The sequence below is a fragment of the Dermochelys coriacea genome, chromosome 1, assembly GCF_009764565.3.
Source record: "Dermochelys coriacea isolate rDerCor1 chromosome 1, rDerCor1.pri.v4, whole genome shotgun sequence".
NCBI classification, from domain to species: Eukaryota; Metazoa; Chordata; order Testudines; family Dermochelyidae; genus Dermochelys; species Dermochelys coriacea.
Genome location: NC_050068.2, coordinates 164,652,708 through 164,676,779, shown reverse-complemented (window position 1 = coordinate 164,676,779; position 24,072 = coordinate 164,652,708). Strand labels below are relative to the sequence as shown.

The 24,072-nt window shown below is 40.7% G+C and overlaps 1 pseudogene; it reads left to right on the top strand.

Moving 5' to 3' along the window:
- LOC119851732 overlaps positions 1–24,072 on the top strand; it is a 47,774-nt pseudogene that overhangs the window by 2,920 nt on the left and 20,782 nt on the right.

Sequence of the window (24,072 nt, the reverse complement as noted above, 5' to 3'; positions counted from 1 at the left end):
CAGCACCATCAGAGTTATAACTTGGACTTATGCCTCATTACTTGTACTTACTTAAAATCTCTTTAGTGAATAAACTTACTTTATTGTTTTATCTAGTCCAATGTATTTAAACTGAAGTGTCTGGGAAACTCCATTTGGAATTGCAGGTTCTGTGCAAATTATTTCTTTTAAAAGCAGTAACAGACTTTACATAAACTTGTATTGTCCAGGAGAGGGGTGGGTATCACAGGACATACATTTCTGAGGGAAAATCTAATACTGGGGGTGTGTTGGGGTCACCTGCAGTATAACCAAGGTTGGTAAAAGCACAGATGTGGCTGGCTGCAGCACACACACAGACATAGCTTGGAATGACTTTCATGCAGGAGGCTACAGCAGCAAAGCATTGTAAAGGGCACTCCATGCTAGAGGGCAGGAATGACACAGCAACTCATTAGTCTGGATTGTACCCTAATATGTTGCTTTTCCCATTGCATCTTTGTTCTCTTGGAGTAAATTACACCAATTTATGTTGCTTATGCTGTTTTATGAATATGCAATTTTTACTGCCACTTACATCCCCTCTGAATCTGGCCCTGTGTAGTTAGCTTGTTTGTTTGATCTGTATATGAAAACTGCAGCAAACCTAAAAATTTGCATGAAGTGGAAATGATGCCATGGAAGAAGTAAAAAAGAAAAGGAGTACTTATGGCACCTTAGAGACTAACACATTTATTTGAGCATAAGCTTTCGTGAGCTACAGCTCACAGACTAACACAGCTGCTACATGGAAGAAGTGTTTTTGTTTGGGTGTTAGACATTTCAACAGTTTTTGTGTCTCTTATTGTTCTCTCTGTTGTTATTGTATGTCTGTCTGTCTCTCTTTCTTATCCTACCTAAGAAAATGACTTGAGTCAGATAATTGCAGTATGTTGTGGGCAGTTAGAATGAATGCAAATTTTCAGTATCTTCCTCTTATGTGGTTGGGTAGAAGAAGAAAGGGTTTCAGAATTGTGTGGATTCTTGTGATCTACACTGCAGGATCCCTGTGAATGTAAGAAGAAATTGTTTAAACATCTACAGACCAAATTCTGCCTCAGCAGTTGTATGCTTGTTTGATGGGATTTCAACTAAGGAATCTCCCGCTGTTTGTCATTCACTAGAAGAAAGAAAAAGAGACGTGTGACTTGATAGGTGATGTTTAAGCTTATTGTAGTGTACATGGCTTTTTTTTTTTTTTACTGTGATGCTAAAATCTGTGCATCAACATGTAGGGAATTGGAAGATGTGCATATGTGGGATTATCCTGTTGTTTATTAATGTAAATTTATTTATTTTAATGATGTGAGAGTAATGTATTGCATTTTAGAGAGAGAAACTTTTATTTCTCACTGCCTCAGTGTGCACCTGCTTTAAGAAGTTCACACATGGGTCTTGCTCAGTGATGTATCAGCATGTTTTGATTTATTTTTCTGTAAACAACTGTAGTATTGGAAACATAGTGTTAGTCATGTCTCTTAATGCACTACTGGAAGGTGTTCAAATACTATGGTGGTGAGGATGGTAAAAGAACCTATAAAGAATGGAATAGAACATATTACTTATTGTGTACCTATCTCCAACACTGAATAAACCTCATTTTATTTTCTACAAGGTTAAAAGGTTCCATGTCATAATTCAGAATTAAAGGAAAAACACTTAACTTTAATATGTGCTAGATATTAAAGTAAATTTTAAACAAATCTAAAAGTGAATTATATTACTGATTTGAGGTTGTGGGGAGTTACACATGCTCATCAAGGAATGACTCTTCAATATTAATTTAAAGATTGTCTCTCCCATCCTCTGACATCAGAAAAGAACAGTTTTTAACTTCTGTACTGTTACCAAAGATGTTTGTGTTATTGTTATAGAAAGTTGCCTTGAGATTAATTATTTGAAAAGGGCCATAAAAGTGCAGGAAAATGGCACAGACTGATGAGTACATTGACCAGTGTCTCAATTTCAGAAATTATAATCTTTGTTTTTGTAGGGAATGGGGAATATAGAGTTTGTATGGATTACCAGCAAAAATACAGAACTGATTGATGGAGAAATAATGCCATATTATTTTTTGCTCTCCTGTGAGAAATCCAAAGAATGGAGACTAGCAAATGTTACATAATTTTTTGAGGGGGCACCTTTGTTATATATGGTTTTGTTTTTTAAAGGAGTAAGTCATCTGCATTGCCATCAGGAGTTAAAATAAGGGGGAGTGCAGCTCTCCCTTTTTCGCTAAAAGGAGCGTGGGAGCACACACTCTCCTCCTTGTCCTTCTCCATGGCTTGGAGAGGTTAGCTCCCCAAGAGCTTGTCGTCCTTGGCTATGGGATCAGCTCTCATCACACAGAAGAATTTGAACTGGGAGCAGGAGGACAGGGTTGTATCTGGCTGGGGAATTTCTGGAATCATTAGGTGGAGCAGTAGTGCCTGACTGGGTGTCTCTCAGCTGGGAGTCCCCATCATATCGCCTCTAAAGTAAGTTCTATTCTTCTGCTAGCTCCCTTTTCTGCCAAGATGCCTTTAAGTTGACTGGAAGAAGGGGGGAAGGGAGAGGAAAGCCCCCTCCTTTTTTTTTCTTTATGATATGAAAAGAAAACATCTTTTTTTTTTTAAGCGTGAAGGAGTTTCTGCTTGTGTGTGTGTTTCCCTGCCCCCACCCTCCATTAGAAATTTAGATCTCTTCTACCTTGAAAGACACTATTGAACTAGTGAAATTATGATGGGTCAAGAAGAGGCTGAAAACTGAATAACTGTGAAGGGAGAGGATTTAATTCAATTTTTTAAAAAACTTTTTTTAGTTAACACCTATTTAATTCCAGTATGTATTGAGCATTTGGGATAAATGATGATTTTGTTAAAATGTCATGAACTTCAACCTTTTTGCTTATTGTGAGCTCTCTCATCCTTTAATTAATACTGTAAAATTCCCTCCCCCCGAAAGTCTTCCAGCAACAACAGGGACGATCAGACTTAACGTTTCTTATATAGCTAAGACCAAAGGAAGGGAAGGAAAAATAAAACTTTTGATAAAGAAGCAAAAAAGAGAAGAACCCAACTTTTAAAATTTTTTGCATGAAGTAAACTTTATTTCAAGGTAATCTAATGTATGTATTTAGTGCACCTAATGTATAGTACCCTTATTCTGGGGAAAAAAAATGATGGAAAAGACTTGTTATATAAAGTAATCCTTTTCCCTGTAGTTGCAGGATAAAGTCCCCTGAAAGAGAGTACATAAAACTTTTTAAGTGGACGTTATACTTGATTAGCTCAGTCATTTTGGAAATGTATATAATCAATAATTATTTTATCAATTATTGGTGCCATCTCTGCTAAGAACCAAAATCTCCTTCCTAAAAGGTTACAGTTTACTAAAATCTGTTCTTAAACATAATGCTTTTGTATTTAAATATTGTCTCTGATTTTGTTTGTAAGCTATAATGTAAACTCCTCACAGATCATCTTTTCCTGAGAGAGAGCAATGTTGTGTTTGTTGGAAAACTGACATTTTTATGGTGGTCTTCATTTATTATGTATTTTGTGGCTGCGGCTATGGATAGATGCTATTGACATTAACCAATCTTAAAGGTCATATTCTGGGATTGGTTTTGTTCATGACATTAATGTGTGCCCGTTTTAATTTCATATTGGAAAAACTAGATCAGCAGATGTAAAATACATTGCATATTATAGTGTTTCTGAAATACATCAAAATTAATCTGCCAAGAAATACTATTGAGATAATTTTAAATATCACTGTATTGGGGGGGAAAGAGCAGGTGTATTCAGCACATTATTCTGTTTTAGCAGCATTCTCACTGATTGTTATATTTTGACAATTGCTGTTTTTAAAAAATTGCATATTTTAGTGCTCATTAAAGTTTCTGGATTGACATTCTCCATATTGAAGCCTAAGTTTAAAACCAGCATTTGTACGAGCTTTCCCATACTGCCAATGTGCCTCAGTACTTCTGTGGAGGAACAAGACCTAGGTGGGTAGTTCAGTCTCTACACGTTGTCCTGTACACTTAAGGGATTAAATCTTGACCCCATTGAAGTCAATGGTAAAATTTCCACTTACTTCAGTTGGTCCATGAGTTCACCCAGAAGGCCAACACTGTTGCCAATCAATACGATGAGTGATGGTGTATTTTTGTCAACTGAATACCTATATGCTGAGAACTAGACTGAGGCTACCAATTATGAGTGGCTTTTAGAGACGTAATTCATATGTTCTGGTTTTTCCCATAGGACTCTGAAATAAGTACAGTGACTGGCTTTTCACAGACTGATGGCTGAACGAGTGCTTGTGATTGGCAGTGGAGGTAGAGAGCATGCTTTGGCCTGGAAATTGGCACAGTCTCCACATGTAAAACAAGTGCTAGTCGTTCCAGGAAATGCAGGAACAGCCGATAATGGAAAGATTTCAAATTCAGGTAATAGAAAGCAAATAAATGATATTTCAAGCTGTGCACGTATATAGATGTGTGAATATAAACAAAAAATGTTCAATATCGTATGCTGAATCAGTAGAAATTGACAGTGTCTTATTCTTTTCCACAAAAGATACCACAAATTATATCACATGCAAATAATTTTTGCTGTGTGGCTTTTTTTAATTGTTGGATTATCTGATAAAACACTTACTCCTGGGAGAATTTTGTGCCACTGCGCATGCACAGAATTTATGTCCCATGCAGATTTCTTTGTTTCCCCACAGAAAAATGACTTTCTGACAGGGGAGCAAAGGGAAGCCACTAAAGCGGTCATGCGACCCTGCCCAGCAGTATATTTCAGGTGCCTAGGACAGCTGGCAGAGAGGGAAATCACCATGAGCAGGAGAAAGGACTGGGGAAGACATGGCTGGTTGCTCCTACGCTGTGCCGGGCTTAGCTGTTTTGTCACAGCTGGGTGGGGGGGGGGTTGGGACTTCCTTTTCTCCTGCATGGCATCTGGGACCAGTTCAGATCCACCCCCAGATTTCTCCCCCCAGCTGCAGAAAATTCTGCAAACTCTCTCTCTATCCCCGCCTCCCTCTCCCCCGCTTCCTGCACTCCATCGGGCATCCCTGTACAGAGAGCTACTCCCCCATCCACCCGACCCCCCCGTGCATCCAGATCCCCTCATATCCAGACCCCTGCACTCAGAACCCCCACAATGAACTCCACTTCCCCTGCACCTGACCATCCCAACAAGCCATCTGGATCTCTACCCCACCGAGCCCCAACCTGCTGTACCTGGATCCCTATCCCATTGAATTCCACTCCCCCAGCATTTGGACCCCCCCAGATCCCTCACCAAGCTCTATCCCCCCTGCCCCGTTCTGGACTCCCCCTGCTGAGCCCCAATCACCTTCACCTGGACACCCCTGCAGAGACCCATTACTGTTGCACCCAAAATCCCCAACAAGCCCCTGTGCATCCAGATCCCCCCCGCACCCAGATTCCACATTGAGCCTCCCGCATCCAGAATGCCCCACATAGAGCCCTCTCAACCCACATCTGGTCCCCCCACATCAAGCCCACTCCACACTTGGATCCTGCCTTGCTGAGCCTGCCTGCCCACACAGATGGGCAGGGCACAGGGGTATTTCTGGGGCAGGCATGGTCCTTGCACTGTGTCAGGGTTGGGTGCAGCCTCACTTCTGAATCTGTGTCCCAGGGGGGAATCTGCAGAGTAAACTCCTACCTCTGTGCAGCCAGTGGCCTGTGCTCTCCAGTACCATGCTGGAGCCTCCACATTTACTTGACAAGTAACATTTGCAGAATTTTAAAATATCATACACATAATTTTTGGCACAGAATTTTTAATTTTTTGGTGCAGAATGCCCTCAGCAGTAAACACCCTAGCACATGTGTTTTGGAAAAGCGCTAAGAATTAAAGTAAACAACACATGAGACTTGAGGACAGCTAGATCTAAATGGATATTAATCACTCCCAAAAACACATACAAAGGTCCAAAAATTAATAGAGTGAAACAGATACAGTCAAATTCACAATGTATTTTAGGTTCTACCTTCTTCAGTGGTAAAAGATTTATTTCACTGTCACTGAATCTGATCGGTATGTGCTTTAATGCTTGTATATGTGAAAATGGTTTGGCTTGTCATTGTGCCTAAAGTACAGATCAATGAGAATCTTTCTATTGACTTCAGTGGTCACTGGATCAGGCTCATGATTTACTCCTGGGGGAATTCTGTGCCAAAAATTAAAAATTCTGTGTCCGATATTTGAAAATTCTGCAAATTTTATTTGTCAAAATAACACAATATAAGCATACCCAATTGCAATTATTTTGGTAATTTATTTCAAAATATCTGTCAGCAAGTATGTCTAACAATACAGACCCTCCCCAAAAAAGATTCTGGTAATTTTTTATTTTGACAAATAGATTCTTTACGAGGCATATTAATACAGAACTTTGTGTAATTCATTTAAATTACAATACAGAACTGTATTTCCTGCACCTGTCAGAAGCAGTGCAAAGGCTTGGTGGAGTCAGGGGTAATGGAGGAGCTGAGGGAGAGGGACGGAGCATAGCAGTGTTGGGTGTGGGTAGGAGGTTTTTCTTTGAGAGGGGATTGTTAGGGTGTTGGGAAGCCTCCCCCTTGCAGATCCTTGCTGACCCCAAGCCTCTGCCATTGAGTCAGGCACGTCTGCCCCATCACCGACCTCTCATCTCCATGGGTCTCTGCAGCCACCGTCCCCAGGCTCAACGCTGTCACCCACTAGCTCCTGAGCCCATGCTCCAGTCCCCCCAAGTAGCCATTCTGAACCCCAGTCTGTGACTCTCCCTCCCCTTCCCCCCCCCAGCCCTGTGTGCCCCACTCTGTCCTAACCTGGCTCTGCGAACACAGTGCTGTGATGAACTCTTACTCCTGGGGGAATTCTACAGCACCGGGTATAGAATTTTGTATTTTCTCTCATAAAATACATTTTGCCTAAGAAGTGCTGCAGTTCTGCCTTCTGCCCACCAGAGACCTCTATGGTGCTAGAACACCTTTTTATTTTTAAAATGTTAGTCCATTTGTATAAAGATGTTTTTAAAATGTTTACTTGGGCTACCCAGAATAAACATAGCGTAATTAATATTTAGTGAATGTATATTTATCATATATTGTGCATAACCTTCAGTTATCTATTCTGGACTCCGTTTTTAGTTCTTTTTCAGTTTTGATAATGTCTGTAAGGGCTTAGCACCCTCTAAGTTGTTCAGCTCTTCTTTTTTGCCTATAATATCCTATTCCAACACTGTATTGTCACTGTTTGGGAGTGGAATTATAACCCCCTTTGTCTTTGATTCAGTGTACAAGTGTTTTATACTCCTAACTTAATTATATATCTTTATTCTTGTCAGCTGTGTTAGTCAGCAATCATACTGTCCTTGCCCAATTCTGCAAAGACCATAACATTGGACTTGTGGTAGTTGGACCTGAGACACTCTTGGGAGCTGGTAAGGTTAGAATAAATTCTCTTGTTAGAAAAAGCCAAGTGCTTTAAATTTATCTTAAAACAAAAATAATCATATTGACGTTCTAAACTGTATTCTATCTTAATTTAACTGAAGTGTAAGAATATTCTAGGTTTTTCCTCTATAAATCTAAGATTATTTTATATCTAATTTTTGCTTCGTAGCTGTGTACATGTTAGACATCATGTGGGAAATGTGCAGTAACTGGATGGTCTCACTATAAGGCTTTGTAAAATAGGATTAAAGGTCTCTTGAAATCAAATGATTAAACGGGTAGCTTAATCCATTTGTAAAATAACATTTTGAACATTAAACTGTTCATTATAGCAAAGGATGTAGCAGGCTGCTTGGATGGTGCTTTGGGAGGTATTTAAGAACGGCCCTACTGGGTCAGACCAATGGTTCATCTAGCCCAGTATCCTGTCTTCCGATGGTGGTCAATGTTAGGTGCTTCAGAGGGAATGAACAGAACAGGTAATTAACAAGAGATTCGTCTCCTGTCTCTCATTTCCAGCTTCTGGCAAACAGAGAAGTAGGGACACCATCTGGTTCTTTTTTGCCTCTATATAAAACCACATCTTGAATTCTGCATGCAGATCTAGTTGTTCTATCTCAAAAAGGATATATTGGAATTGGAGAAAGTACAGAAAAGGGCAACAAAAATTATTATGGACTTTTCTATTTTGGAAAAAAAACTGCTAAGGGGGGATATGATAAGTCTATAAAATCATGACTGGTGTGGAGAAAGTAAATAAGGAAATGTTATGTACTCCTCATAACACAAGAACTAGGGGGCACCAAATGAAATGTAGACTTCCATGCTAACAGTGCCCTGAATATTTTCAAATGAGGGATGAGAACAAAAATTAAAATGGTAATAAAGCACACACACCCGTCAATAATGTAAAGATGTTATAGAATAACTACCTTCACCAAACAAGGATGCTCCATTAGAGAAATAGATAGCATTATGGAACAGGCCACCCAAATATCCTGAGAAAATCTGTTTCCTGTACAGAAGAACCCTCCAACACACACCCCTAGTTGTCACCTATCACCCCACATTGGCACACACAGGAAGTATCATTAAACAATTACATCTTATACTTGATGGGGATCACATCCTGAAAGAAATCTTTCCTGAACCCCCTCTTCTGGCCTTCAAACAACCCCCCAACCTTTCCAAGCTCATTATCAGAAGTAAACTCCCCACAGATCAGGACACTCCAATTCAAAGCAGCACTAGGCCCTGGCATAACAGATGCAAAACCTGCAGACATATCTCCATTGCTACGATGATCAACTCCCAGTACAACACTCCTTTCAAGATCCATGGGTCCTACACATGCCTCTCACAATACATGATGTACCTTATCCAACGCACTAAATGCCCCAATACCAACTGTGTGGGTGAAACCAGACAGTCACTATGTCTTGAATTCACATAGAAAAATGATAAAAGACAAAAAGACCCCCCTCACCTGTGGGCGACCACTTATCAAAATGGTCACTCCATATCTGATCTCTCAGTTCTCATCGTCAAAGGAAACCTGTACAACACCTTCAAAAGACGAGCCTGGGAGCTTAAAATTCATAACATTGCTAGACACTAAAAATTATGGTCTTAATAAAGAAACTGGATTTATGACTTATTCCCAACAATGTATAACCCGCTAACCTCCCCCCACCCCCTTTTTGGTCCTATGACTGGAGAGTTGTTAACAGGCACTTCACATTAAATGGTCTCTTAGAATACATGTTAACTACTTATGCTAAACAATCTGTCCCACCTTGTTTTTACTATCATACTCTTGAATATCTTTCCCAGACCTGAAGAAGAACTCTGTATAAGCTCGAAAGCTTGTCTCTCTCTCTCGCTCTCCAGAAGTTGGTCCAATAAAAGATGTTACCTCACACACCTTTTTACTATTATAGCTGTGGTTTTCAACCCCCCCCCCCTTTTTTTTTCTTCATTTGTGGACTTCTAAAACATTTTGAATGGAGGTATGGACCCCTTTGGAAATCTTAGACATGGTCTGCAGACCCCCAGGGGTCTGCAGACCACAGTTTGAAAACCATGGTTTTATAGAATAAAAAGGCCATCTTAGGTAGACATTTGAATATTTGAGTGTGTTTATCTTTTGGCGCTTCTCAATTACTAGGAATTGTGGATGACTTGATGTCAGCTGGAGTTAGATGTTTTGGTCCCTCAGCCAAGGCAGCTCAGCTAGAGACCAATACAAGCTTTGCCAAAGCCTTTCTGGATTGTCATAGGATCCCAACAACAAGATGGAAAGCATTTTCCAATCCTCAAGAAGCTTGTAGCTTTATTACCAGGTAAACCATCCGTCACTTGAAGCTTATTCACTTTTTCAAGTATCTTGTATATTTGGTTTTACCCATGGGCAGCAAATATAATAGGCCAGGGCTAAACCTCCCCTGGCAGAGCCGCTGCTGCGGGACAGTAGGTTATGGGTTTTTGCTTCTTATTATGCGCTATTGCAGGTTCCAGGGCAGCTGAGGCAGTGGTATCTGCTATTCAGTTTCCTGGGTTCATCAGGTTTCAGAGTAGCAGCCGTGTTAGTCTGTATTCGCAAAAAGAAAAGGAGTACTTGTGGCACCTTAGAGACTAACAAATTTATTAGAGCATAAGCTTTCGTGAGCTACAGCTCACTTCATCGGATGCATTTGGTGGAAAAAACAGAGGAGAGATTTATATACACACGCACAGAGAACATGAAACAATGGGTTTATCATACACACTGTAAGGAGAGTGATCACTTAAGATAGGCCATCACCAACAGCAGGGGGGGGAAAGGAGGAAAACCTTTCATGGTGACAAGCAGGTAGATTACTGATGAACCCGGGAAGCTGAGTAGCAGATACCACCTCCTCAGTCGCCCCAAACCTGCATAGCGCATATAAAAAGCTCATTGTTCATCTGCTGGGCGTCTGGGGGTCTCGGGAGGCAAGGCGCATTGCCTTTCCCATTCTCCAGCTCAGGTTGGTCGGCCAGCACAGCTAGGGCCAGCCCGGGGCTCCTCCATTGCCAGGGGGAGTGGATTGGTGTTCCGCCATCCCGGGGCTTTTCTGGCCATGGCGGAGGGGGGTGCAGGGCTCCTGATGTGGGGGAGCGGGACCTCGTTTGGAAGGGGTTGGGCCATGGGGCTAGCCTCCCCAAGGTGGGGGGGTCCACCCACCGCCCATGGTTTTACCTCATACTTTTTTTACTTGTTGATGATGCTTTATTAGCTACTAGCTGTCATTAAGGTACTTTAATAATCAAAGACAAGGATGGCCATTGGGCATCTTTAATGGCACTAAGGGCCACAATGGCAGTTTTTCAAGTTTCAGCTCAGAGATCATAGAGGTTTTTCTCTGTTAAACTACATAAGGATAACAGTTGGCCATCCATGATAAAGGAAAAAACTGATCTAAGAAAAATAACGTTATATTTAACTAAAGTTTTCTTCAGATATTTTATATATGGATCAGGCTCTCCTGTGTGCAATCACAGATTTCAGTGTTATTCCTGGAGCACTATGAAAGGATTCACATACTCACAGCTGAAGCTCGATTTCTTACTCTTTTAAGGCTAGATTGCATATTCCTTACTCATGTTGGTGAGCAGTGATTCTAAGTAGTCCCATTGAAGTAATCCCATAGGATTCTTTGGGGGAATGGCTCACAATTGTGAAGAAGGGGTTCACAATCTGGCCTTAAGTAGTGATGCTCCATTACCATAGTGCAATTGACCACAGAAGAAAGCTACTGCTGTACAACTGTTCTGTTCAACAGCCATGCATTGGCACCGCAAATTGTGTTTTCTCTTATGTCATGTATAACGTGGTAGTATCAATGAGAACATGCATTTTAAAAAAAACAAAACAAAAAACTCTCTTCTTACTAATTTTACCCAAACAAGTTCTACTATGCTATTTTCTATTACAGTTATGCAAAGGAACTTTGATATGTAAACAATAAAAGAACCTTCAATACAAAGAAGAAAAGCCATCCCAGATTGGCATGCCATGCACTGCAGAATATGAGCTTTGTGTGCTTGGCATGCCTGCCCCTGTTATAGTCAAGAATTGGGCTTTGCTGCAGTGGATTAAAATATGAAAAAGAAAACGTGCGATATCAGAACGTGTGTCTGTTTGTATGCTAGTGTTATGAACAATCTGTTCAAATATTCCATTTAGTTTTACTATCCAATATCTGAGGGAGGAGGAAAGATAGATAAAATGTGGTTAAGCTATCTCTCAGAATTGGATAAATCATTTTATGCTCGAAGAATAAATGCTATAAAGTTGAGTAAAATACACCATATTCCTCATGTAACAAAGTAGCTGAATCCCTGCTTTAAGTGCAAAACTCGGCATTAATTATGACTGTGACCTGCACAGTGAGCAAATGTCAGAGCCTGCACTAGTTCTTGGTTGCCAGTCCTGTGCTTAGGCCACAAAACCACATTAAGTCCATCTGAAAATATGACATGTCAGATTGGTACAAGCAGGTACATTTTAATGTATTATTCCTCAGAAAAAGGGGAAAATTTTCTAAGTGTTCAGCTTAGAAATTTACCTTTTAGAGGATGCATTGAAGATGTCCAATCCTGACTCTAATGTGCCTGCAATCACTTATAGCACAGACTTTCCTGCGCTGGTTATAAAGGCTAGTGGCCAAGCTGCTAGAAAAGAAATAATTATTGCAGCCAACAAAGAGGAAGCCTGCAGAGCTGTGCAAGAGATTTTTCAGGTAAGCTACCCTTTATTTAAATACTGTGAGGTCCGATTCTTGCTGCCCAGTGACCCGGAAGAAATGAATTTGGAGATCTCACTCTGTTCTCTAGCCCGAACAGACAAGTGTTTTTCATCACAAAACCCACCACTTTGTTGGCCTGAGAGCTGAATGGACCTTGAAACGGAATTATTTTCTTAACCTAGGGAGGTCCCTCCAGCTCGGGGCAGGTGTACTGGGAAGCTTACTCTGCTGCTGCCTATGCTATACCTGTTCTCTGGGTAAAAGGAAGGCTTCAGTCACCAAAACTGCCTGTTTCTTGTGACACTGGGCTATTTTCCTGATGCCTTGCCCAGGCACATCTCTGGGCAGAGTTCCTCTGTGTGGATTCCTTTGACCTTTTCTCATGGCAATGGGTGTTGACCAGTGTTCTCTGCTTGGTTTCCCCTCTAGATCCCTTATTTTGTATCTGTGACCTTCACCCCTGTTTTTTTTTGGCTCATATGTAATCGGTTAAGTTCTGGGTTCTGTGGCCCCTCTCTGATCTGAGGGGGCTGGTCTTTTCATTTCTTTGGTTGTCTCTGCCCACAATCCCAGGATTAACATAAACTGGTTCTTTTCATATACATTGTGTTTCCTTCTATTTGCGATGCTTTTCTTTTTTAAAGAGAAGGCATAATCTAACTGATGGATATCACAGCTAATAACTAAAGAATATTTTTAATGCAGGATAAAGTGTTTGGAGAGACGGTTGTCATTAAAGAACTTCTTGAAGGGGAAGAGCTATCTGTATGTTCAGTTTTGGTTCAATAGTTTGGTCACAAATCCTTTTATGCACTTGTATTGTTGTTACACTTTTTGCCTAAAAGCATGAATTCTTCATTTTTTAACTAGTTTGTGTTTTATATGGCAACCACATAAATAGTAAGAGATGCAGTCTGATGTCAAGTTAGTCAATATGCATTCTCAGTACAACTCTATCCTACATTAACCATAAATATGCAGCAACTGTGATCTGGGGATAGGGGGGTGAATTGATTCTCTAGAGGAGAAAAAAAGTGTTTGCTGATTTTTAATGTATCTGCTTTGCTGTAATTCTTACATTACATCCTAAATTGTTGTCCCAATGCTTAGTTCACTTTTTATATCTGTAAATACAGTTGTGGTGCCTTCCTTGCTGTAAACTGTTACTCATCTTCAGGATAAAAAGAAAAGGAGTACTTGTGGCACCTTAGAGACTGACTAATTTATTTGAGCATAAGCTTTCGTGAGCTACAGCTCACTTCATCGGATGCTCAGTAAATTTGTTAGTCTCTAAGGTGCCACAAGTACGCCTTTTCTTTTTGCGAATACAGATTAACACAGCTGCTACTCTGAAACCGATCTCCAGGATAAAATTTAAGCTTACCTATATGACACAGGTCTGGATGTTGTGCCACAGTTACAAGATGAATTCTCTACACAAGATTTTACTCCATTACCAAAGATGATATTTTGCTCTCTTTTTAGACCCTGATCCTGCAAATACTTACACACGTGCTTAATTTTAAGCATTTGAATGGTTCCACTGAAGTCAGTGGGACTACTCACATGCCTAAAGAAAGCATCATTTCAGTGGCTTGTTGGATCAGGATCTTAATATACCCAGCCCTGATAATATAGTAGAAGGAATTCTTGTATGTGGCCCTCACCAGTCAAAACCATTGTCTCCAGAAATCTTTATTAATACCTAAATAAATAATTAAGACAGGCTACTCCTTGTAGTCAGTGGAGTTACAACAGGATGAATTTGACCCATTGTTTCTAGTTTTAAACCTTAAAGACTAATGACAGGGCTAAATCTGTGGCCTTCTGAGCTGATTTCAGTTAATACAGAACATAACCATTTGAGTACATTCTGTGGTGTTTGTTTTTCTTTACAGTGCTTGTGCTTCGCTGATGGTGTCACTGTTGCCCCCATGCCACTAGTCCAGGCCCACAAACGGTTAATAGATGGAGACGAGGTTCCAAACACTGCAGGGATGGGAACTTATTGCCCGGCACCACAGGTTTAGTGATCTTTTGATTTTATTTTCCAAATTTACTCATGAAATGTAATTAATCATTGATTAATTTGTTAATAAGGGCCCGATTCTGTTGCCATTATGTAGGCAAAACTCCCTGTGAAGTCAGTGCTTTGTTTGCATAAGGATATGGAGCCCCAGTCCTATTATTCATTCTTGGACTGGGAAATGGTCTCCCTTATGGCTTTTCTGTTAATTTTAGGAATGGGTGTGCCTCCCACGCTGTTAGCAACTTTGGAAATGAGCATATACTTTAAAAAGTAGACCTGTATAATTCCTGACATGTCTGGAGGCTTTCTGTATATTAAACATGACCTTAGTTAATGATTTCAGAATTGTTTTTTTGGTAACAAAGAATGTTTGTGACCAGCTGCTTAACACAGTAACATTAACCTGGGGAAGGAACACAAGCAAAAACAGGTTAAATAATATTTAGATAAGTTAGATGTATTCAAATCAACAGGGACTGATGACCGAGGATATTTAAGGAGCTAGCTGAAGCATTAACATTGATCTTCAAGAACCTGTAGAGGATGGGTGAGGTCCCAGAAGATTACAGAAGGGCAAACTTCTTTTAAAAAGGGGAAAAAAGAGGATGTGGGGAATTATAGATCAGTCAGCCGAACTTTGATACCTGGGAAGATACTGAAAGAAATTATCAAACACATTTTTAAGCACCTAGAAGATAGTAGTGTGATAAGTAATAACCAACAAGGATTTGTAAAGAATAGATTGTGCCAAATAAACTGAATCTCCTTCTTTGACAGGGTTATTAGCCAAGTGGATGTGGGGGAAGGAGGAGAAGAAGTAGATGTGATATACTGTATCCTGATTTTATTAAGACTTTTGACATAGTTCCAAGTGACATTCTCATAACTACTAGGGAAATGTAGCCTAGATGAAATTACTATAAGGTGGGTGCACAAGGGTTGAAAGACTGTACTCAGAGTAGTTATCATTGGTTTGCTGTCAAACTCGAGGGACATATCTAGTATGGTGCTGCAAGAGTCTGTTCTAGGTCCAGTACTATGTTTATAAAATTTGTGGATGACCCCAAGCTGGGTGGGGTTTCGTAAGCACTATGGAGGCCAGGATTAGAATTCAAAATGACCTTGACAAACTAGAGAATTGGTCTGAAATCCACAAGGTGAAATTCAGTAAAGGCAAGTGCTAAATGCTACACTTAGGAAGAAAAAATCAAATGCATAACTGCAAAATGGGGAATAACCGTTAGTTAGATGGTAGTACTACTGAAAAGGATCTGAAGGTTATTGTTGATTCATATTCAATTTGTGATCTACTAATAATCTTCTTGGGTGTATTAACAGGAGTGTTGTAGGTAGGACAAGGGAAGTAATTGTCCTGCTGTGCTTAGCACTCCTGAGGCCTGAGCTGGAGTTCTCTGTACAGTTCTGGGCATAGGTGCTGAATATGCTTAGCACTCACTGGCAGCCAACCTCCCCGCTTCCCCTACAGCGCCTCCCACCTGCCGGTGGCCCTGCCGACCAACTCTTTCCCCTCCCTCTCAGTGCTTCCTGCCTGCCATGATCAGCTGTTCTGCGGTGTGCAGGAGGCACTGGGGGGCAGGAAGAGAAGCAGGGATAGGGCATGCTCGGGAGAGGGGCAGGAAGAGGTGGGGTGGGGTAGGGTGGAGCCTGGGGGAAAAGGATGGAGTGGGGGGCGGGGCCTGGGGCTGAGTGGGGGCTGAGCACCCCCAGGAAAAGGAGGAAGCTGGCACTTGTGGTTCTGGGGCTACATTTCAGGAAAGATGTGGACAAATTGGAGAGAGTCCAGAGGAGAGCAACAACAATAATAAAAGGTTTACAAACCTGACCTATAAGGAAAGTTTTAAAAAAACTTGGCATATTTAGTCTTGAGAAAAGAAGACTGAGGGGGGACTTGATAAGTCTTCAAATATGTTAAGGGCTGTTATAAAGAGGACTGTGATCAGTTGTTTTCCATGTCCACTGAAGGCAGGACAAGAAGCAATGGGCTTTATCTGTAGCAAGGGAGACTTAAGGTAGATATTAGGAAAAAACTTTCTACTATAAGGATAGTTAAGTACCGGAATAGGTTACTGAGGGAGGTTGTGGAATCTCCATCATTGGACGTTTTTAAGTATAGGTTAGACCAGGGGTTCTCAAACTGTGCGTTGGGACCCCAAAGTTTTAATGGGGTCACCAGGGCTGGTTTAGACTTGCTGGGGCCTGGAGCTCAAGCCAAAGCCAGAGCCCCACTGCCTGGGACTGAAGCCCAAGCCCTGGGTGGCAGGGCTCAGGTTACAGGCCCCCTGGGGCTGAAGCCTTTAGGCTTCAGCTTTGTCCCCCCACCCTGCCAGGAGCGGTGGGGCTCAGGCTTTGGCTTTGGGCCCCCCTGCCCAGGGCAGCGGGGCTTGGGTGGGCTCAGGCTTCAGTTCCCCCTCCTGGGGTCATATAGTAATTTTTGTTGTCAGAAGGGGGTGACACTGTACAATGAAGTTTGAGAACCCCTCGGTTAGACAAACACCTGTCAGGGATAGTCTAGGTATACTTGATCCTGCCTCAATGCAAGGCGCTGGACTCAATGACTTCTTAAGGTCCTGCAGAAATAACCAAGTGTGTTGGGTGAAAATAGGCATATAGCAAGAGAATGTTATGGTTTTCAGGAGAAAAAGACAGTGTTGAAAAGAAATGTCGTGTGATAGATCTTTAACCAGAGAAAGAGCTTTTTAATAAATAATATCTTGGTGCTATCTTACATTTTCACTGTAATTTAAATTCAGGCACTTCTTCTAGAAACATGACAACTTAACTGGTACAAAATAAGTGGGTTATTTTCAGTGCTTTTTAAGACTCAGATGAATTAATAATAAGAGCAAACGTACCATAAAAGGCTTACGCTCTCAATTTGGAATTGCTCATCAGATTCCTGAAGCTCTTCTAGAGAAAATTAAAGACTCTATCCTGCAACACATTGTTGATGGTATGAGACAACAGGGAGCAACATATGTAGGTAAGTGCTCACCTGAATGATAGAGTAAGCACATGCCAAGTAATTCTATTGAACTACTTTTGAACTCCAAATTATCTTCATCAAAGAAGAATGCAGTAGTTTCCCATGCTATTTTAAATCTCCCCAGCACTGAAAGTTACAGATAGGCAAAGTAAGTAAAATGCTGCTTGAGAACCCATTAGAGTTTGATTTAAGGACATTCACTTTGTATATATTGACATGAGGTTGACAACTTGTGTTTTAACAATTATAAAGCTTTAACTTTTTGAATCTTGGCATCTTCTGTCATTAAATAATTGTCTGATCCCACTCATAATTTTTCATAACTTTGAAAATGTAAATAGATTAGTTTATTTTTAAGCTTTTTTTAAGCTTTTTTTGTTGAAATTATAAAAAACTAAAATTGAATTCTGCTGAGCCTAGCTATACAGTGCAACACAAATAAACAAGTTTCAGAGTGGTAGCCGCGTTAGTCTGTATCAGCAAAAACAACGAGGATATTTGTGGCACCTTAGAGACTAACAAATTTATTTGGGCATAAGCTTTTGCAGGCTAAGACCCACTTCATCAGATGCATGGAGTGGAACATACAGCAGGAAAATATTGCAATTCTTCAACAAAAAAACTTCAAAAACAGAGAAACTGCAGAACTGCAACTAATTTGCAAACTGGACACCATCAGATTAGGCCTGAATAAAGACTGGGAGTGGGTGGGTCACTACAAGGACTAAAAACTAATTTCCCCATGCTAATTTTCCCCCTACTGTTACTCACTCCTTCCTGTCAGCTGTTTGAAATGGGCCACCCTGATTACCACTACAAAAGTGATTTTTTCCTCCTGTTGATAATAGCCCACTTTAATTGAATTGTCTCCTTAGAATTGGTAAGGCAACTCCCATCTTTTCATGTGCTATGTATATCTATATTCCACTCCATGCATCTGATGAAGTGGGTCTTAGCCTTAGTCTCTAGGGTGCCACAAGTACTCCTTGTTGTTTTTACAAATAAACAAAAGTCTCCCCTGTACAGGAGGTATTCTTTGGGAGGTGTTTGTGCATTTTTCAAGGCCCCTTTACACCTTCAGGGTGGCTGCAATTAATGGGCTTTGTCAGAGGGCAGAATCTGCCCCTGTGTGTTTAGACTCTAAAGACACTCAAATGTTTCTGAACTAGCTCTGTCCCTCTCTAGTATCTTCAGTAATCTATCACAAAATACATTTGTTATGGCACTACTATGCAGTTTGCTGGATTTTTATGGGATTTTAAAGGGATTGCCATAGAATACAAACATTTTGCAGAACCCATGGTGCAGATTCCCTACAGTTTACGTAAGTTTATCCCACATTTCAGTTTACTGCTTTTAAAGAAAGTGAAAAAACTGCTTTGAGCTAGCTTGTATAGTTCTGCTTTCTGTTCAGGTGTGCTGCAAACAGGATTAATGCATACTAAAGATGTGAAAATTTTAAACTTTAACTGCCACTTTAGTGATCCGCAGTGCAAGGTGAGTGAGAGATGCTGGAAACTTAAATATGCTCCATGTTCCATACCAGAATCTAATAACTTGCTACTAATGTAATTTACATAATTTAACAGGATGTATGTCATATCTATCACAAATATGGAAATTTACAAAAGAGCATCTTTGAGAATGTAGCAGTAACTATTAGAAATTTGCTTGTTAGCATTTATCTTCTGTGAAATGTTCATTGGCTTAGTTTGTGATTTGAGATTATTGCTCAAATTCTGGTTTTCTGAGTAGTAAAGGAGCCCAGACAAATTTGTGCTAAGTAGTTTCATACTTGGTCTCTACAGGTGATGGTTGCTTCCTGCCTGTTGCTAATAATGGATGAAATTTTCTTAGTGACAGTAAATTTGCCAAAAATGTGTGTTTTGGTATACTGAAACTGTCTGAATTCAGGTTGAATTCAGTGAATAGTTTCAGGTGAAAAAACCCTGAGGAATAGTTTGAGGAAGGCTTTCTGTTACATAATTAGTTTTTAAAGTGAAATAAGAAAGATTATCAGCTAACAAGGGATCAGTTGGTAAATACTGGTCACCAGTGATTTTTGCTGTAGATACACTCTAATTTACAAAATAATAGGCCGTAAATATTAGTTATGACAACATGAAATACGTGATTTCAGGATCTGTACTTCATATGATTGTACATGTTTCTAGTTTAGTCAGTGAGACCAGTAATAAGGTGTCCAAGCTGTAATGATTTTCACTAGTAATGCTTGTTGTTTTTTCTTTTCCTTAGAACTACCTAAAAGTTGTCCTAGGCATTTTTTGTACTTGGCAGGCAGCCATGCAGAGCTGGGAGGCTCTACTGATCTCTTTGACTTGAAAGCAACTGGTTATGATGATCCTATCTTGGTATCTCGAACTTAAAGGCATTGGAACTAAACTGTAGGTAATCACTGGCATGCCCATACCAGAGCTCATGTTGTTTGCTGAGAATTTTAAAAACAGCACAATATATTATACAGCTTACAAATCTGAGCATTGTAAAGACACTGGAGGTATGTCTGCATTGGCATAAAAGACCCGCAGCTGGCCCAGATCAACTGATCTAGGCTCAGGCTGTGGGGCTAAAAATTGCTGTTTAGATGTTTGGGCTCAGGCTGTAGCCCGGACTCTGGGACCCTCCCCCCTTGCTGTGTCCAAGAGCTTTGGCTCCAGCCTAAGCCCAAATGTCTACAGACCAAATTTACAGCCCCACAACCTAAGCCCTGTGAGCCCAAGTCAGCAGACCTGGGCCACCTCTGGGTGTTTAATTGCTGTGTAGACATACCTTACAAGTCCAAGCTAGTCAAATGATACGAGATGCTGCTATCACACTCTCATAACAAATATCCTACACCCATCACCACCTGTCTCCCAACAGCCTCACGACAAGTATGTTGCACTTCCTAGATTAAGCTAATTGAGACTTGCGTATATGTGCCTGTACATATTTCAGAGTAAATGAAGGTTCTAGAACAGCCATGATGATATTTTGGCTCTTGAATGTTTCCTACTGGGGAAGCCTAGTACCACGCTTTCTCCCCAACAAAGCAGCAGAGGACTGTCCCCAACTCTGTCTTACGTTCCCTCACTCCTGAGACTCTTCCTTGGCTGACAAGAGTTTGTTAATGCCCATCAATGCTGTTTGCTAGCTGAACCAGAGGGATTGTTACAGTGCAACAAAAGATGCTGAATAACTTAACTCCATAGTGCTCCCAGTCCCCACTGGTCTGGGGCGAAAGAGTCCTGGCTTTGCAAACCAAACCCAGATTTTGCATGTGAGCCTGATCCAGCACCCATTGAAGCCGATGGGAGTCTTTACTTATGTTTTCCGCTCAATCTTTCTATACTGAATTGTTTTGTATTGGTGTAGCTACATGAGTGCAACTTCCTACTGTAGATAGGGCCAAACATTCAGCCCTACACAGAAATTTTTTCTGCTCGTTTCATGCAGTGTAGCTATCGGTTACCAGGGTAAGTTGCACTGATGCAAGCCCTGATTTGCATCAGTGCACTGTGTCTGCATTAGCAGTTGGCCCCTGCGTTAACTGCACTGCCATAGCTACACCAATGTAAACAAATGCATCTGTAGTTACACCGGTGTAAATTTCCCTACTTTAGAGAAACCCTCAGTGACAGTTGTTATGAGAAGCAGAGATGAATGTATACGAGCAATATGGTAATCTTAAAACAAATAAACAAAAAAACATTTAGAAGTCTTTCTTGGGGAAACAAGACTTAATTGTGTGTGTTGATAAATTGTATAATCAATTGCTTGACCATGCTTTGGTTCATTATTTTGTTATGAAATATACTCCAGGCCAAATAACCAGTGTCAGTCAGGTTTATTAATATGGTACAAGAAAAAGGTTCTATGTGGTACCAGTGTCTGAAGAGCAGTCCCATGCAGGTATGTTATATTCACCTTATGAAGAAAGTGTGCTCCCCAAGTTACACACTTCAGCTAGTATTAATGTGGTTTTGCAAGTTTTACGTTTCTTTACACATCACTAAAATCTAACTGTTTGCTCCAGTTCCCTAACTTCTTGTCCTGTTGCTTCCTTATTGTCATTTTGGATACTAGCATTCCAGGTATTGTATTAAGACATAGGAAACTTGTCACAATCAAGATACATACATTCATTCTGAATGCTTGCTTCAGCAAATGCAAGGTGTTATGGGATATTTAGCATTAGTGAACAGGATTATGGGATAGGCCAGTTTAGGCTATATTGCTTTACAATGTTTGTGCTTAATGTTATTGGTGTTTAATACATACTAATATACATATGGTTCAGGAAATACATATTATTAACGTGATATATTTATATCTAGCCAGCATATATTAGTCAACAGTGTGACTTTTTAAAGATTCCATTCAAGGCCCTGCATTCCAATGGAACAAATCCAAGTTGTCATCAGTGACAATGAGATGGGGCTTCTTTATCAGAGAGGGTCAGTGAAATATCACCGGAAGAAGGCAGTCTCATCCCCTTTACACCTAATAATAAAGCAAAAGAAAGTTATTTAATGATGCTCTTCGAGTTTTGCTATGTTGTTAAATGAAAACAATGGACTAAGTAATACAGAATGCAAAACCATGTTTGATGGATTAATTTTATATAGATATTGATAAGCACATACTGTAGTTATCATGAAGAAACTGATGGATGCTCCATCACTTTAGGACAGTCTAATATTAGACTCGGCACAGTATTTTAAAAAATTACATTAAAGGAACAAATTCTGCACAGGCAGAGAGCCAAGAGGTGAACTAGATGATCTGACAGGACTTTCCCATTTCTTATTTCTATAGTGGACAGCGGAGGTGATAAGAAGATTGTCCGCTTTTCTTTCCTCTGACATGGCAACAATGTAAGAGCTGCTGTTTGCTTCCTATCACAGCTATAAATTGGTTCTCTCACTGTCTTGTTACAGATTGCACAGATATGTAATAAACATGACACCCTTGGCCAGGACTTGGTTGCCATGTGTGTCTGTGACATCTTGGCTCAGGGAGCAGAGCCCCTCTTCTTCCTCAACTATTTTGCCTGTGGGAAACTTGACACTGAAGTGGCTCAATCAGTTATAGCGGGAACAGCTGAAGCTTGTAAGAAGGCAGGATGCGCTCTCTTGGGTACGAGCACTCACTTCCTGTACGGAATTTGAAGGTTCTGATATAAAATTATTACTGCCATTAGTACGCAGACACTGAGCCTGATTCTCCTCCCTCACTTAATCTGGTGTAAATGGGAGCAGAATTTGAGGTGCTGGATTTTTAGTGCACTAAAAAAATGTCCAGTCCCTCTCCAAATAGAAATATCCAGTATGGGGAACTTCCCCTCCCCAACTCAAGAGGTGCCATTTTGATTTTGTCCCAGAAATCCGTGTTCAGGTAATACTTTTCCCCTTCCCACTTTTCATTTTTGTAACTCTGAGCTTAACTAGCTTTTCGGTGGTCCTTTGAAGTAAGAAACACTTTTCTGGATTAGTTTTGAAACGTGCAGTTTAAGCTGTGCCTGTCTCTGTAGCAACACTGAATACGTCCCCAATTTGAAAACTGTCATTGATTCCACATTAGAAATGAAATGCGGATGTGTTTACAGTTAGTGCTGCCTTCTTTCTACCTTCCCCTAGGAGGAGAGACTGCTGAATTGCCTGGCATGTATTCGCCTGGAGAGTACGATCTTGCTGGCTTTGCAGTTGGTGCAGTGGAACGAAGCCAAATGTTCCTGCAGCCGGAGATAGTTGCTGAGGGGGATGTCGTCATTGGACTAGCTTCTTCTGGGATTCATAGCCATGGCTTTAGCCTTGTAAGGAAGATTCTCTTAATGTCTTCCCTGCATTACTCATCTCCAGTACCTGGTGGATGTGGTGACCAGCCATTAAGTATAATAATATCTGCTTTTTAAAGGTGAAACTTCCTGGAAGCGAAACCAGTTCAGTTATTTTCTTAAATAGACATTGGCAGCGTTTTTAGATCTCAAGATTGAATTTCCTAGTTATGGTTGCCACCGGCCCAGTTTTAGGCCCATGGTCCAGTTCCTTGGTTCTGAGATCTTTCATCCATTTCCCCACGGTATGGTGACACTTCTTGCAGTCTTCGCATGCTACTCTTGGTAGGTTCTTTGTCCCAGAGATAGCAAGAGGAATGCTGATTAAAAGCATAACTTCTTTTATTGCCTGATAAAAGTGCTGCTGCACTGATTTTTATCTCTAATGATTTTGTAAACTTTTATGCTCACAGGAGAACTATTGCTAACTCCGACTAAAATCTACAGCAAGGCTCTCTTGCCCATCCTTCGTTCAGGGGACGTGAAGGCCTTTGCCCCTATCACTGGTGCGGGGGTTACTGGAAAGCATCCCCAGAATCCTACCTGAATCATTTAGTGTAATTTTGGGTAAGTGTTAAAAAAAAACCCTTTTCTGTTATAGGTAAATGACATCGAATATAGACCTGATTTTTTTTTTTTTTTTTTTTTTTTTTTTTAAAAAGCCTAGTCTTAAGGAGACTTAGGGTATGTGTATATTCCACATGTAGAGGGGGCGGGGGCGGGAATGGGAATCCTAGCTGTGAATCTCAGAGCGAATCTCGGAACCTGAGGCTACAGACTTGGCCTCATGCTATGGTGCTAAAAGTAGCAGTGTAGACATTCCTATTTGGGCTGAAGCCTGGACTCTGAGACCTGCCCACCCTGCTGGGTATTGGAGCCCAGACTGCTGCCCAAGCAGGAACATCTACAGTGTTATTTTTAGTGCCATAGTGTGAGCTTGAGTCTGTGGAC